Below are 13,014 nucleotides of genomic sequence, written 5' to 3'. Positions count from 1 at the left end.
GGGGGTGGGGGGGTGAGGAGGGAAACGACAAAACCCTTTTGTGAATCATGGTTAAAACATATTTAAAAACAAACAAACAGACAAACAAAACCCCACAAAAACCCCAAATCCTTCCTTTCCTTTATTGCATTTCTTTTCCTCACTACTTTTTAAAAACTGGTTTATTAATCGCTTTTCTTTTTGCCATGCCATATACTCACATTCAATTCATTTATTGTTCTCTTTGTGCTTTCCTGCCCTCTGAATTTTTCCTGGTCACAACTTGGTATAAATTGCTGCATTTCTTCATTCTCTGACTTATTTTTTCTGGTGGCTGGAATCCATGGGGCACATTTTTAGGTTCACCTGTACCACATGCTGACTGCAACTGCTAAATGTCAGATAATTGTGATTACCAGGTGAACGCTAATGCCTCAGAAGAATCCATCATTTTTCCATGGCAATGAAAATAAAATACCTCGGAGAGATTCAGGTTCTACTGGGAGCAATCTCCTGGGGGCGAGTGCAAACACTTCAGACAGGAAAAGCTGTTGATTGAGAGCTGAAGAGGAGCACAAGTACTAAAAGTTGTTTTATGGGAGGCTCATTCTGTCCTGTATTCTGAGCAACCTACAGATAAGCATCAGGTAAGTTTAATGGCTTTCTTCAATTGGCTTAGCCACAGGGAAGAATTGCTGTCCTGAGAAAACATGTGTGAAATGTCCAGCCTAAGAGGACTCACCTACTTAGAAGAGAAGACCTATAGATCTTACCTTTATCAGAGCCCCACGAAACAGTTTTTCAAAGGATGGAGTGTCTTAGATGACTGATGTAATGAATTACCTAATCAATTTTCTGCTGAAAGACAAGGCAATTTCCTGTCTAGACTGTATTGTAGAAGTGCTTGATACTAGTTTTCAGCAAGCAAATGAACAGCTGTCTGTGACTATTTTCTGTTCACTCAAAGCCTGCAGAAGACTCTGCAAGTTTTTAAAGGTAATACCGAGCTGACTTGAAAAGAGGATACACAACAAAACTTAACATCCTGCTCTCCTCAGTCATTCTGTTGAGAGCAGACAGGGTTTACTCCTGACATCAATTGAAAAAAATGTTGATACTAAAGCTAATCTTGCCTCAAGTCTCCACTTACAATTTCAAGGCTGTATTGCCTAACTGTGATACTCCTCTATCTGTTTTACCAAATTGTGTGAACTATTTATGGAATAAAATGCTTTTTTTATCACAGTCTGACTGATAAGTTTATGTCCACACTCATCTATTTTTGTCTCTATTATTAAACTACAATTCAAAGGACAAACTGAAACAATTATTTTTGTTTCTGGACTGGATTTGGCTCATTAAATACACTATGGCTTTGCAAACAGTTTCATTTTTTTATTATTTGTCATACATATTTAACCACAATATATCTGTTAATGGGTACTTGCTGTATTTATACAGGAATCACCTCCTTGATGTTAATCTTAGTAGTTGCTTGGAACAATTAATTCCTAAATTGCAGAATTTCAATACACCTTTATTGGTCATATATATTCAGTTGATGGCGTAATGGAAAAAAAAAATGCTCTAAAATGACACAGGTAACTTAGGAGCACTGTGATCTTGCTTAAATATGTGCATACTCCATTTTATTCAGACATCAGGAGCTGATTTCCATATATCAATACAACTAGATTTTCAGAGCCAAAGCCAAAAAAGAAATATTTGCCATTAATCCAAGACTGAAGAACTGAGTGCTAGAAATGCTCTGAAATATCTTTTAAATGTTTAAAATATCCAATAACTGTAAATAGATGCTACATGAAAAATTGCCTGTGCTTTTCAAATGAATCACACTGCAAAGTAACTTTTTTCATTAAAAAAAAAAAGCAAAAACATTAACAACTTAGGGTGAAAGGGGCCGTTAGAGAGCATCTTGTCCAATCTTCTGCTCAAAGCAGGGCCAACTCAGAATTCAGGTCCAAATTTCAGCTTGTTTTTCCTTGCCTTTGCAATAATTTAATTTCATGATTAGAGGAAGGAAATCCTGGACAGGGTTGCATCAGTTCACAAAGGTTTTGACATTCGATCCAGGAATCATGGTTATTATTATAGCCCTATGGAAAATCTGAGAGTCTGTCATCAAAAATGTGGTGTTACTTGTGTCAATTTGAGACATTGGGGTATATAAAGCTTTATAAATGCCTGAAATAGAAACAACTACGTACTTGACAGTACTGAACACACTGTTGGCACTGAACAAATATTAATCTAATTCCTGACATGTTTAATTAGTCCTATTCAGAATAAACCTTTTAACTTCAGGAAAAACTGTGCCAGAATAAAAGGCATGTATGGACTTCATATATCCACCATGTAGCCATTGGTACACTAGGACACAGCCAGTAGCTCTCTGCTATCTCAGCACAAGCAATGAAGGTGTTTTTCTGACTGTTAAAAGTATTTTCAGCAGCTCTAAAGCTCAAGTAAAGAGAGTATTTGAGGTTTTTCAAACTTAATTACTTTGTTTTATTATGACAGATGGACTAACACAGGCTGTCAGCATACATCTAGAAATTAAATCTGCATGTTATGTAAAATAATACTTCCTGAAACAAGATGCAACAAGAATAGCACAGTTAATCTTATTCCGATGTCAGAATTCTTCAGAAGAGGCAATTTTAAGGATCAAAATTTCAACACCATGTACCTAGTGAAAACCCTTTCCTAGTTATCATCTTCCTTTTAAAAAGAGTCATATGACCCTAAAGAACTCCCTACACACATCTTGCCCATGTGTCGCAGGTGCAGGAATGGTGGGTGCTTAATGCCAGAATGAGCCTGACTGCAAATATCAGTGCAGGTAAAGCCAAACTGCAGTTAACTGGTACAGCTCAGATTTTTACCCATCTTCAGGCCAAATCTACTCCAAGCAAATTAATTTCAAATGTTAGAGTTTGTCTGCTTACAGGACTTTCAAACATTAATTCAAACAGCCTGCCTGCTCACACAGTGGTGATACAGCAGTTTTGAAATGTATGCCAGAACACGCTGTCCATGCTGAATGGTGGAAGAGCTGTTTAAAAAATGGTGCTGTGTATGCAGTAACTCGATTGACTGGTAAGTCAGGACCAATGAGAAGTCTTTGCCTTTGCATTTAGCACAATGCCTGGGCTTGGAGGCAGTGCTTAGGCAGCTCCAGCATTCCAGCAACAATGGCATACTTAGCAGCTTATGATCACAAGAAAAGGTTAAATACTCCTTTGTCTCGCAGTCAGGTAAGTCTGCTCGATTGAGCACCACCCTGATTCAGAGCAGGGTGGTACAGGTGCACACATCCACACTCGAGCTGGGCAGTGGACAGGTTTGCATCAGAGGAGTCACCCCAAGAAGCTGCCACCTCTTCCTCCCTAGGCATTTGCTCCCAAATCCCTGGCTCCCCTACCACCACGAGTATTTCTACAACATTCATTGATCTAGGACTCTGTGCTGGATCAAACTGAAAAACCAGGCCTTTGATGCTGGGGTGAGACTTTTTTTTTTTACCCCAGATCAGTTCCCCACACAATTCCCAAATGGAGCTGTTCAGAGCCTGTCGTTAGCACAGCGGCTGAGGCAGCAACTCCCAGCCTTAGGGCCGGTGCTTTGTTCCAGTTAAAGGTGCGTCCAAGAGCTGAAAACCAATTACAGGAAAACCTGTCAAAACTGGAATTATATACGATGTTTCCCATAACAGCAGGGAAGATTACTGGAATCTCTCACCTCAGGCAGCAGGCATGCATGCGGCCGGCAGCATCACCCTCCCCATCTCCAGACCTGCGTTCCTGCAGGCTGGCATCACTGAACTTACACGCACATGTAGAAGTCTTGTAAAACTCCCTTAGGAGAGCAGGCACGCATCCACACACGTGCACACACACACAGGCACGCCTGAATGCACACTTCCCACGTGAGGAAGAAAACACCATACAAAAACTTTAAGAGCTGTGGAGCTTTATAAGACTGTTGACAAAATGTTGCAAAATAAACGTTGGTCACTTATGCACAGTCTCCTTTGCTTTCTAACTGAATAGTTGCAAATATTTCATTTCCAAAGGAAGAAAAGCATAGCATTTTTTTTTGTTGCCATAACACAGGGCAATGACCACACTTAACTGCCATTTCCCTGAAGCTAATAGAACTACCAACCTGTTTGAAGAAAAATATCTCTTAAATAACTAAAACCAGAAACGAAGGGATAACCACCACATTATCATGTATAAAGAAGTTTTCACCCATCAGTATTATTTCTATTCTGTGCTAGTTATTTTTCTCTTCTGTGTTAGTTAGTTCAGTGTCTTTGTCAGATACAAAGCTGTATGAAGATGAGCATTTTGCCCTGATGCCAGTACAGATGATACTAGTATAGATAGTAGTAGATGAGATCTCTGGGCCAGATCAGAAGCTGGACGAAATTGGCTTCAATGTATCCCTGACAGTTTATACCAGCAGCGAATCAAGATTGCTATCTCTATGTGAAATGAAGTTTCAAAGACACATCAGAGCACTTTTGTAAAATGGCTTCAGTTCCTTCAGCGAAGAATTATCTTTATACTCCCCAACTCTCCAACAGAAGGTTTCCTACTTTTTTGTCCATTTATTCTAACAGTTTTGTTGATCTTTTTCTCTTCAGTTTTTGTGATACATTTAATTTGACTTGCCATGTTAAGGTTACTTCAGGTGCTGAAAAATAGAACTAAAAAAATAATTAAGCACCTGCAAGCAGCACACATGTACCCTAACTTCACTCCCTCTGACATACACAGGATCATTATACACCTCAGATGATTATCAAGAAATGTCATACACTGAACACAGAATTGCCTGTACACCAAGAACCACTGAGTCCTTGAGAGTATCTGAAATACTCATCTCTCTAATGTTCAGGATCTAACCAGGACTTACAGTCTAAAAACCTGCACAAGAACCAGCACTTGTAGGTTTGGAAGAAAATGAACACATTCAGTTCCATACCTCCAGAGTTTTCAGGCCTACATCTCCCACCAGCCAAGGAAGTGCTCTGACCAGGCTAGTGAGACTGGATGGTGCAGGAAGGATGGCTGTGTGGTGGAAGTGGGGCATTGCACAAAGGGGCACACAGGCTGTATGGGGCTGGGCACACATTGCTCTGCAGTCCAGAGGTAAGGCATGCAGCTGCAGGAGAGAATGGGGAAATTTCCTCCTTTCCAAATCCAGTGAGTTTGCTTTTTCTGAGGGAGTTCCAGCCTGCCAGAGCATACCTATACAATGGACGACCTCAAGGCAGTCTCACTCTGCATGGCACAGAACATGGATGCTCCAGAGCAGAAGTACAGGACTCCATGCTATTTCCAGGTCTAACAGGAAGACAGGAGTGTCCACTGTATTTGATCCATTCAAGACTAGGAGGCACAGGGTTTTTTCTGAAAAAAGACTCTCATGGATTTGGGCCCAACATGACAACAAAGGAGCAGCCCCATGGCCCCTCACTCAACTCATACACACTCACTCTGTTCTTCAGACCCCTGATCAGCCTAGTTGCCCTTCTCTGCATCCTCTCCAGCACTTTGATGTCCTTCCTATACTATGGTGCACAAAACTGCACACAGTGCTCAGGGTGTGGCCTCACCACTGCTGAGCACAGGGGGTCAATCACTGCCCTAGTCCTGTTGGTCACACTATTCCTGATGCAGACCAGGATGCTCTTGGCCTTCTTGGCCCCCTGGGCACACTGCTGGCTCACATTCAGCTGGTTTTCAATCGACAACCCCAGGTCCCTCTCTGATGGGCAGCTTTCCAGCCACTCCTCCCCAAACCTGCAGCGCTGCTGAGGGTTGTTGTGGCCAAAGTGCAGAACCCGACATTTGGCCTTATTGAAACTCATGACGTTGGCCTTGGCCCATGGATCAAGTCTGTCTAGATCTCTCTCCTGAGCCTCCCTACCCTCAAGCAGACAAATTCTACAGTAATCTTTAGAAACTCATAGAACTTCTTTTTTACATTTTAAAATATAATGTATATCAGGTAAATAATTTGTTTAACACAATTATTCAAAATATAAAGCCAACAACAACGTACAAGGAAGCTTCTTGTGCTTATGAGATCTAAAGCCACTTAAAATAATTAATAGCATTAATTTATGCCACTTTTGTCAAATATGTATATATTAGAACGAATTGTGTGCCAGGACCTGTTTGGAACAGAATGATTAATCTCAGGCATGCTGGCTGAGATCACTAACACAAGCTGCACTGACAGTACAGCACCATTTATGACTTGAGAACATTTAAAGGATTCTGATAAATAAATGGGGTGTTAGATTAATTAATATTTGTAAAGTGCTCTGACTTCCTAATATGAAATGTGTCACAAGTGCACATGCTTATTTCTTCTTATTTTGCACTAATAAAAAGCAAAGAAATTTACAGAATTGCAAACAAGTGCTCGTTAAGCAAGAATTTTAATTAATGCTAAATGTGAGTTTTCAGAATCATGTCTGGAAATACATGTACATGCAACAAACATTTGGGTTTTTATGCACAGCTGTTGATCTCTGACTGGTACTTAACAAGCACAAGGCTGAGACCCAAGTACAGAGGAGAATGTGCCTGATGAGGAGGCTGCTGCACCGCTACATGGTGCTGAACCTCCATCCTGAACCATGGATTCTGTTACCAGAGGTGTCACAGGCTTCTAAGCTCAACTCTCATTTCTCCCCAGCTACAGCCCAGTCTTCAGAGGATGTGTAAGAAGTTCCACATCTGATCTGTAAGAGCTAAAGAGATATAATTTCATATCTGAATGTGCAGTTTTCACCACTGGGTGTATATATATTAATTGTATACATAACCAATATTAAATACAATTAAATGTACAGTCATTTAAAGGTTTTCTATGGCCAAGTCCAAAGAACTGTTTTTGTCAGTCTGCTCAATGTATTTTTCATTTCTGTTTTATTTTTATAGAAAATCAGGTTTTCTCTGCAGAACGTGTATGTATTCTCATGTTCTTTTTCCCTTCCCCCAGCCTCATTTCAGGCTTCAGGCAGCAAGCATCACCTGTGAGTGTCTGTTGTGTGCACACTTTTACTGAAAAGGTAATGGAACGTCACATCATCTTGTGATCATTTGCCATCATTCTTTCAGTATTTCTGGATGAAAGTGAGGATGCCTATAAGGCAGGCTGCCTGTGAACCTACAGTCCATCTCAAAATGCCTACTCTGTGCATCTGGATCCTGAGACATGCTTTTCTGTTTGGTTTTTTTTTTTTTAATTTTGTAATTTCTCATAGTCTATACCAGAGATCTAGCACTACAGCTTAGACACTCACCCTCTGAGCAACCCCACAAGTGCTGTGGCAGCCTCTCCCTGAAACCACTGATGTGGTCTCTGTTTCTTTAGTGACATAATGATGTGTATGATATGCAATAGAGATTGTAAGCACTGAGAGGAGGCAAACCTTGCTTTTGTCCACCACTGTTACACTTGGTCTTCCAACAGCAGGGAAGCTTATTGTGCTGTATTTAAAGTCTAAAAGGTAATTTCTCTAGAACTTAGGCAGGTCAGGTTGGCCAGTGCAGTCTACTAAGCAATACATTCACTGTAGAGGGAGGAAAAAAAAAGAAAACACAACAAAAAAACAGGCTACAACTGTTTTTCTCAAAATACCACAGATAACTTTTTATCTCTGTTAGTTAGGAAGAGGGAAGAATTTGGCAAGACAGTGTACAGTGGCCTGCAAAACATTTGCTGTCTGCACAAAAATTTCCCACAGGGAAAGTTCAGGCTTTCAAGAAGAAATCCTGCTGGAAATATCTCCTTATCCAGCCACAAGCACTGCTCACAAAGTGAAGCTCTATCGCCAAAGAGATCCAACAATAGAGAGAAATTTCACTTTTATAGAGATTTTCTTACTTCTTACTGTATTCTGCAGATCTGTGCAATTTTTAGTGTATCTGTGGGCTAAAGGAATCTTGGTGCTTGCTGTATCAACAACCTAACTTTCAAGCCTCAGCTCTGTTATCTAAAACCCATTTTCTAACTGTAATGTAGAAATTTATATATATATTGATCCTATATGGGAAGAAAAATGGCCAGTGTAGTTCTAAAGTGTGCAAGTGCTCCTTCCATTGATAGATTAGTCAACAGAATAATAGATTGCAATGTAGGATATTTTTTTTTTTCCCTGTGGGTTAATTTTGCTCAGTTTTGTTCAATGTTATTAGAATTGTTACCATTCCATCTGATGTATGCTCTGTGATATTTTCCTAACAAAGTGCCTATCGCGTTTGTTCATGTGCATGAAGTCTGGCTTTATCTACTGATGCAAACAAGATTAAAAACAAGGCATGGAGCATTGCTTCCCTTGCAGCTGTATGGACCACAGATTCTTATTTAGTCCTGAACTATTTGGAAAGGTGAAGTCAACAGAAAGTTTAACCTTCTAAAGTCAGAAATATTGACTTCACAGACTCATTGCTTATAAACTTTGTCTGAAATATATAGGATCACACTCCTAACCACTCTGCACTCCTGCTGTTGAGATGATACAAGGGTGAGTGCAAGATTCTCCTTCAAAAGCCCCAAACCCTAGAAGCCTCTAGCTCTAGTAAGACACAATAAGTTTAGCAGTGACTTTCCACCTTTACACTGGAAGTGGGTTCTCTCTTCTGTGCCTAATTGAAATAATTTACAACCAGAAACAGCCTCACTTGCAGAATTTCATTACTGCTTTGCTCATGCCTTCTCTTGTCAGTCCTTGATTTTTCTAACACCACTGAAACCCATTGTTTATATTTTTTCAACAATTGGGTTGTTTTAAATCTTTGTTTATGTCCACATTTTAGACCTTAATCTCTCTTGTAATCTAATGGTTACGGTCCGAGCCTGACACCTTAGTTCAGCTAAGGTTGTCCAAGGGTGTCATTCAAGTTTAACTTTCAAGCATGAAGATTGCTAACTTCTCTCTCTCTCACTATCCACTTAAATTCTTTGGCAAAAATTTTTGTTTTCCACAAAACCCAGTAGAATTTGAAAGTTTTATATAACCTGCCCCTAATCATGGTTTTTACAAAGTCTGATCATGTTGGTTTTCCAGAATTGTCTCTAATGCAAGTAGAAGGTGGAGTGGAGATGGAAGCAATCCCTCTTGTTACAGCATTAGCACCATGAGAGCATTTATCTGTGTCTTGATTTGGGCCTAACCTTCCCCATCCTCCTCACCAACCTCAGAATCTCTGCTCTGGCACTGCTCTTTTCTCTCCAGCTCACCTCTTCCCCTTGCTCTCTGCCCTCAGGTCTTATATCAGTTTTTCATATGTTATCCATAAAGGCACAACCAATGTCTCTCTAATGGCTCAGCCTTGGCCAACAAGGCTGGGGAAGCTTTTAGCAGCTTCTTACAGGAGCTACCCTTGAGGCCGCTCCCCTGCTACCGAAACCATGCCAGAACCAAACCAGGACAATCTGGAAGGTAGACACAGGCCTGGGTACAATCTTGATCTGCACAGGGAACCTTCAGCTATGACTGCACTTGGCAATCCCAGAATATGTACCACACCCCTGGCAGTAATGGAGAAACTATTTCCCACTACCAACTCCCTCTTTTACTCCCAGTATGCAACATAGACACAGAAAACTTTCATTCTTACTTGACTGTTAGTCTTCTGTCACTAAGTATGTTTTTTGCTAGCCTATAGTGGCTACTAAATTTGGTCTCTCCTGTTCTCTCCTTTAAAGCCTTTCTTTTGTGCACAGATGTGGAAATGTGTTGAGTCATAGAGTGTGAACGGCATCCTGAGCACTCATGCGGCAGACCTCCTAGTCTGGGAGCCTTCCAGATGCTCCTTGGATTGCCCTGTGGTTAACACGTTTGTCTGAGAAACTGAAACGACCTTCAAATTCCTGTTTCAGCTCAGGCAAAGAACTGATTTGTCCCCTGCATGCTGTCCTCACTGACTGCTTTCATCCCTGTACCAGGGACTATCAGAAGCAGTGAGGAGGCAAATGGCAAAGCTCTGCTTTCTCTGACTCAGAAAGGGAAAGGCTGGGTTCTGAGGTCACTGCCTTTGAGGAGGATTTGTGGCTGGGAAAAAGGCTCATCTCTGTGAAAGAAGGACAGAATAAATCCTACTTCTATCTCTGAGATTTCCTTCTAGTTAAGTTTTGTGATGGTACAGGGATCCAAGGCATCTCAGAGCTGCTGCTTGCCCTAGGTTACAGGCACGTAACCTTCATTGCAGGCACCCCCCAACCACTGCCCGGTGCTGTGCTCCCCAAGTACTTCTGTGTGCAGGGCTGGCTCTACATCTGTTCAATTCTTTGCTGTGTTAGAAGTCACTGAAAATTACAGACTTCAGAATTTTCTCAGATAATTATGAAATGTTTTGGATGTCATGTTGCTCATCAAAAGCAAAACCTTTGGGACACAAAACAGAGTAGCAATAACAAAGATGGTTTATGTTCCACATTCTCTAATAAAAAAAGAGGTAATATCTGCTTTGGAAAGAAAGGTGCAGAGAAGTAACCTGAAGCACTTCAGGGAAGGAGCACAGATGTAGATATACTGCTTTTTGATAAGGTCCAATTGAAGCCTCAAGAGCTGTCCCACCACTGCAACAGTTCTCAAAGTGAATAAGCTTCCTTAGAGAGGATGGGTGAGGCCACAGGACCATCTGCTGTCACTCCACAAGCCAGTTTGCAAAACCTTTTGGGAGCTCTGGAGTCCTTGACAGCACACTACAGTCCTCCTGACCTGGAAAAAGCCTCAGTAGAATATGCTTGAGTCATGACTGGCCTAAATTTCTCTCTGATGTATCCACTGTATGATTTTGTCTCCATTATAATTAATGGGAAAATGACCTATACTCCTTTCCCCTCTGTCTATCTGAGATAATATCCAGACCTATTTCCTTTAGCAAATAACTTTACAGAGGGAGCTCAACTTCCTTGTTTTTCGGATTAACTCAGGTTAATTAATAACAAATTCTTAGTCATTAAACTAAGGATAATTCTTTAAGGAAAAAACTCTTTTTGTTTCATCTCACTGTTTCATAATTTTACAAAGCGAGTTTTCATTTCGTAACTACAAGCATCAAATAATTATATTTTTATTAAAGAAAAAAAAAAAAAAAGGTCTTACCATATTTATTCCTTTACTTTTGTCTTTCCTGCAGAACTTTTAGGTACTTGTCCTGGTTTAAGCCAGGATCGAACCAATTTTCCTTTTACTGATTTTTTTTTTTTCCTTCAGCAAGCTTTCTTTTAACTAGTCACAGAGGGTTCTAGCTAGAAATGGTAATGAACAGTGGAATGTTTTTGTAACTGCTGGGTCTTCAAGGTCACACCTTTGCTCTGCTGGCTCTGACACTATGGGGACATCTATGCCCCCCCCCCTCCCGTGGGAACCTGAATTAGACAGCAAAATTGGCCAGAGATATTACATTCCATATATCTACGTAAGCTCAAAGGAAGGTCAGAGATCACAGAAGACAACTTCCTTCCTGCTTCTTCTTCCCTTCTCTTCTGGCCATGGTCGGCATCTGGGGAGGGACTCCGTCCATCCGTCACCATCACTCCAGGCTCAAGATCTCCTGACCCTCATCACTCTGTGCTCTCTCCAGCAGCTCCAGGATTTTCCGGGACTGTTCCAGCTCAGGAGATGCTGTGGGAGTTGCTGGGGGTGGGGGGAGGCGAGAGGCTTTTGCACGTACCTAAACATATTTGTATATAATATATATATTTTCTTATATCATTAGTGTTTAATTAAAGCTGTGTAGTTTAGTTTTCAATCCAGCCAAGTCTCTCTTTTTCTCTCTCTCCTTCCCTACCTGGCTGGGAGGGGCAGGGGATCGAAAGCGTTGTTGTCAGACCTGAGTCAAACGGTGACAGTACTAAAACCCACCTCTAAAAGAGCCCAACCTCAATAAACAGAAAGTGAATTTTTCCCCCTTCACCTCCCTTCTCTCCACAGACTGAGGACTACTTGTATCCAACATGTCGGCACAGCCTGAATCTGACATTCAGAGACCTGAATCTAGACTTTGTATTCAGAGGCAACAAGTTAGGGAAAGCAGGACGTTTGGTTTCAAAACATACATTTTCCCCTACAGTAATTTTGGAGGTTCACAATCAGAGAGTCCTTGCAGAGTACCTCAAGTGAGCAGAAGTGTTCCGAGTTTCTTCTTTGTGACTAGTTCAGCAGATTTACTGACACTTTGTCAGTGACTGACAACCTAGTTAGTTAACCTGTCTAGATAGAACACAGACAAGTTCATATTAATCAGCAAGGTAAACAGTGAATTTGATGTACTATAGAGGCTGAAAAGATGTTAATGACTAAAAGATGCCTGTCATTGTTTAAGTTATTCCAGTCCCAGGAATCTCCGGTTACTCGGATGTGACTGTGCATGTGGTGGGTATAACAGTTTTTGGAGAAGGATCAGAAAAAGTTAGGTTAAAGCAGTCTGTTTTGCACCACAGTGTACCTTCATGCACAGGAGCATGCAAAACAGAGTCCTGTTCCTAATGACTCTATCCACAGAAAAATTCAATAACTCTGTGTTGATTTCTTGCTCCAGACACCAAAAATCCCACGAAAGAGAAGTGATTAAAGCTTTCGATTTTTGTGTTTCCTGTCGTGGCACGGAGGGAGGAGGTGAGTGAGGTTTGGAACTAAAAACGTTTTCACTGTATCAAAGCTTGTTACATAGGAAGAGAGGCAATTCACAGGGCAGAATACTTTGTACCTCCTTGCAGCTGTATCTTTCCTTGTTTAAAACTGCCTTGTTTGCAAAAGGGCTACGCGTGGATGTACATGAAAGCAACTAAAGCTCCTGTTCGCAAGGTTCCCTAAATATGTTAACCTTGTCTTGGAATGGTGCAGGGGTTTAGTTTAATGGTTACAGCAGGGGCAATGAGATTCTGGAGTTCAACTCTAGATTACATCAATATTTAACTTTGAGGAAGGCTGGAATCCAGAGAGCTATTGCTTTTTTCATCTTGTTTTAATTAGTAGCA

This window comes from Chaetura pelagica, unplaced genomic scaffold (assembly GCF_000747805.2).
Source record: "Chaetura pelagica isolate M959 unplaced genomic scaffold, ChaPel_1.0 scaffold90, whole genome shotgun sequence".
Classification (NCBI taxonomy): domain Eukaryota; kingdom Metazoa; phylum Chordata; class Aves; order Apodiformes; family Apodidae; genus Chaetura; species Chaetura pelagica.
The sequence above is the reverse complement of the archived record's forward strand: the minus strand, read 5'-3'. Positions refer to the sequence as shown.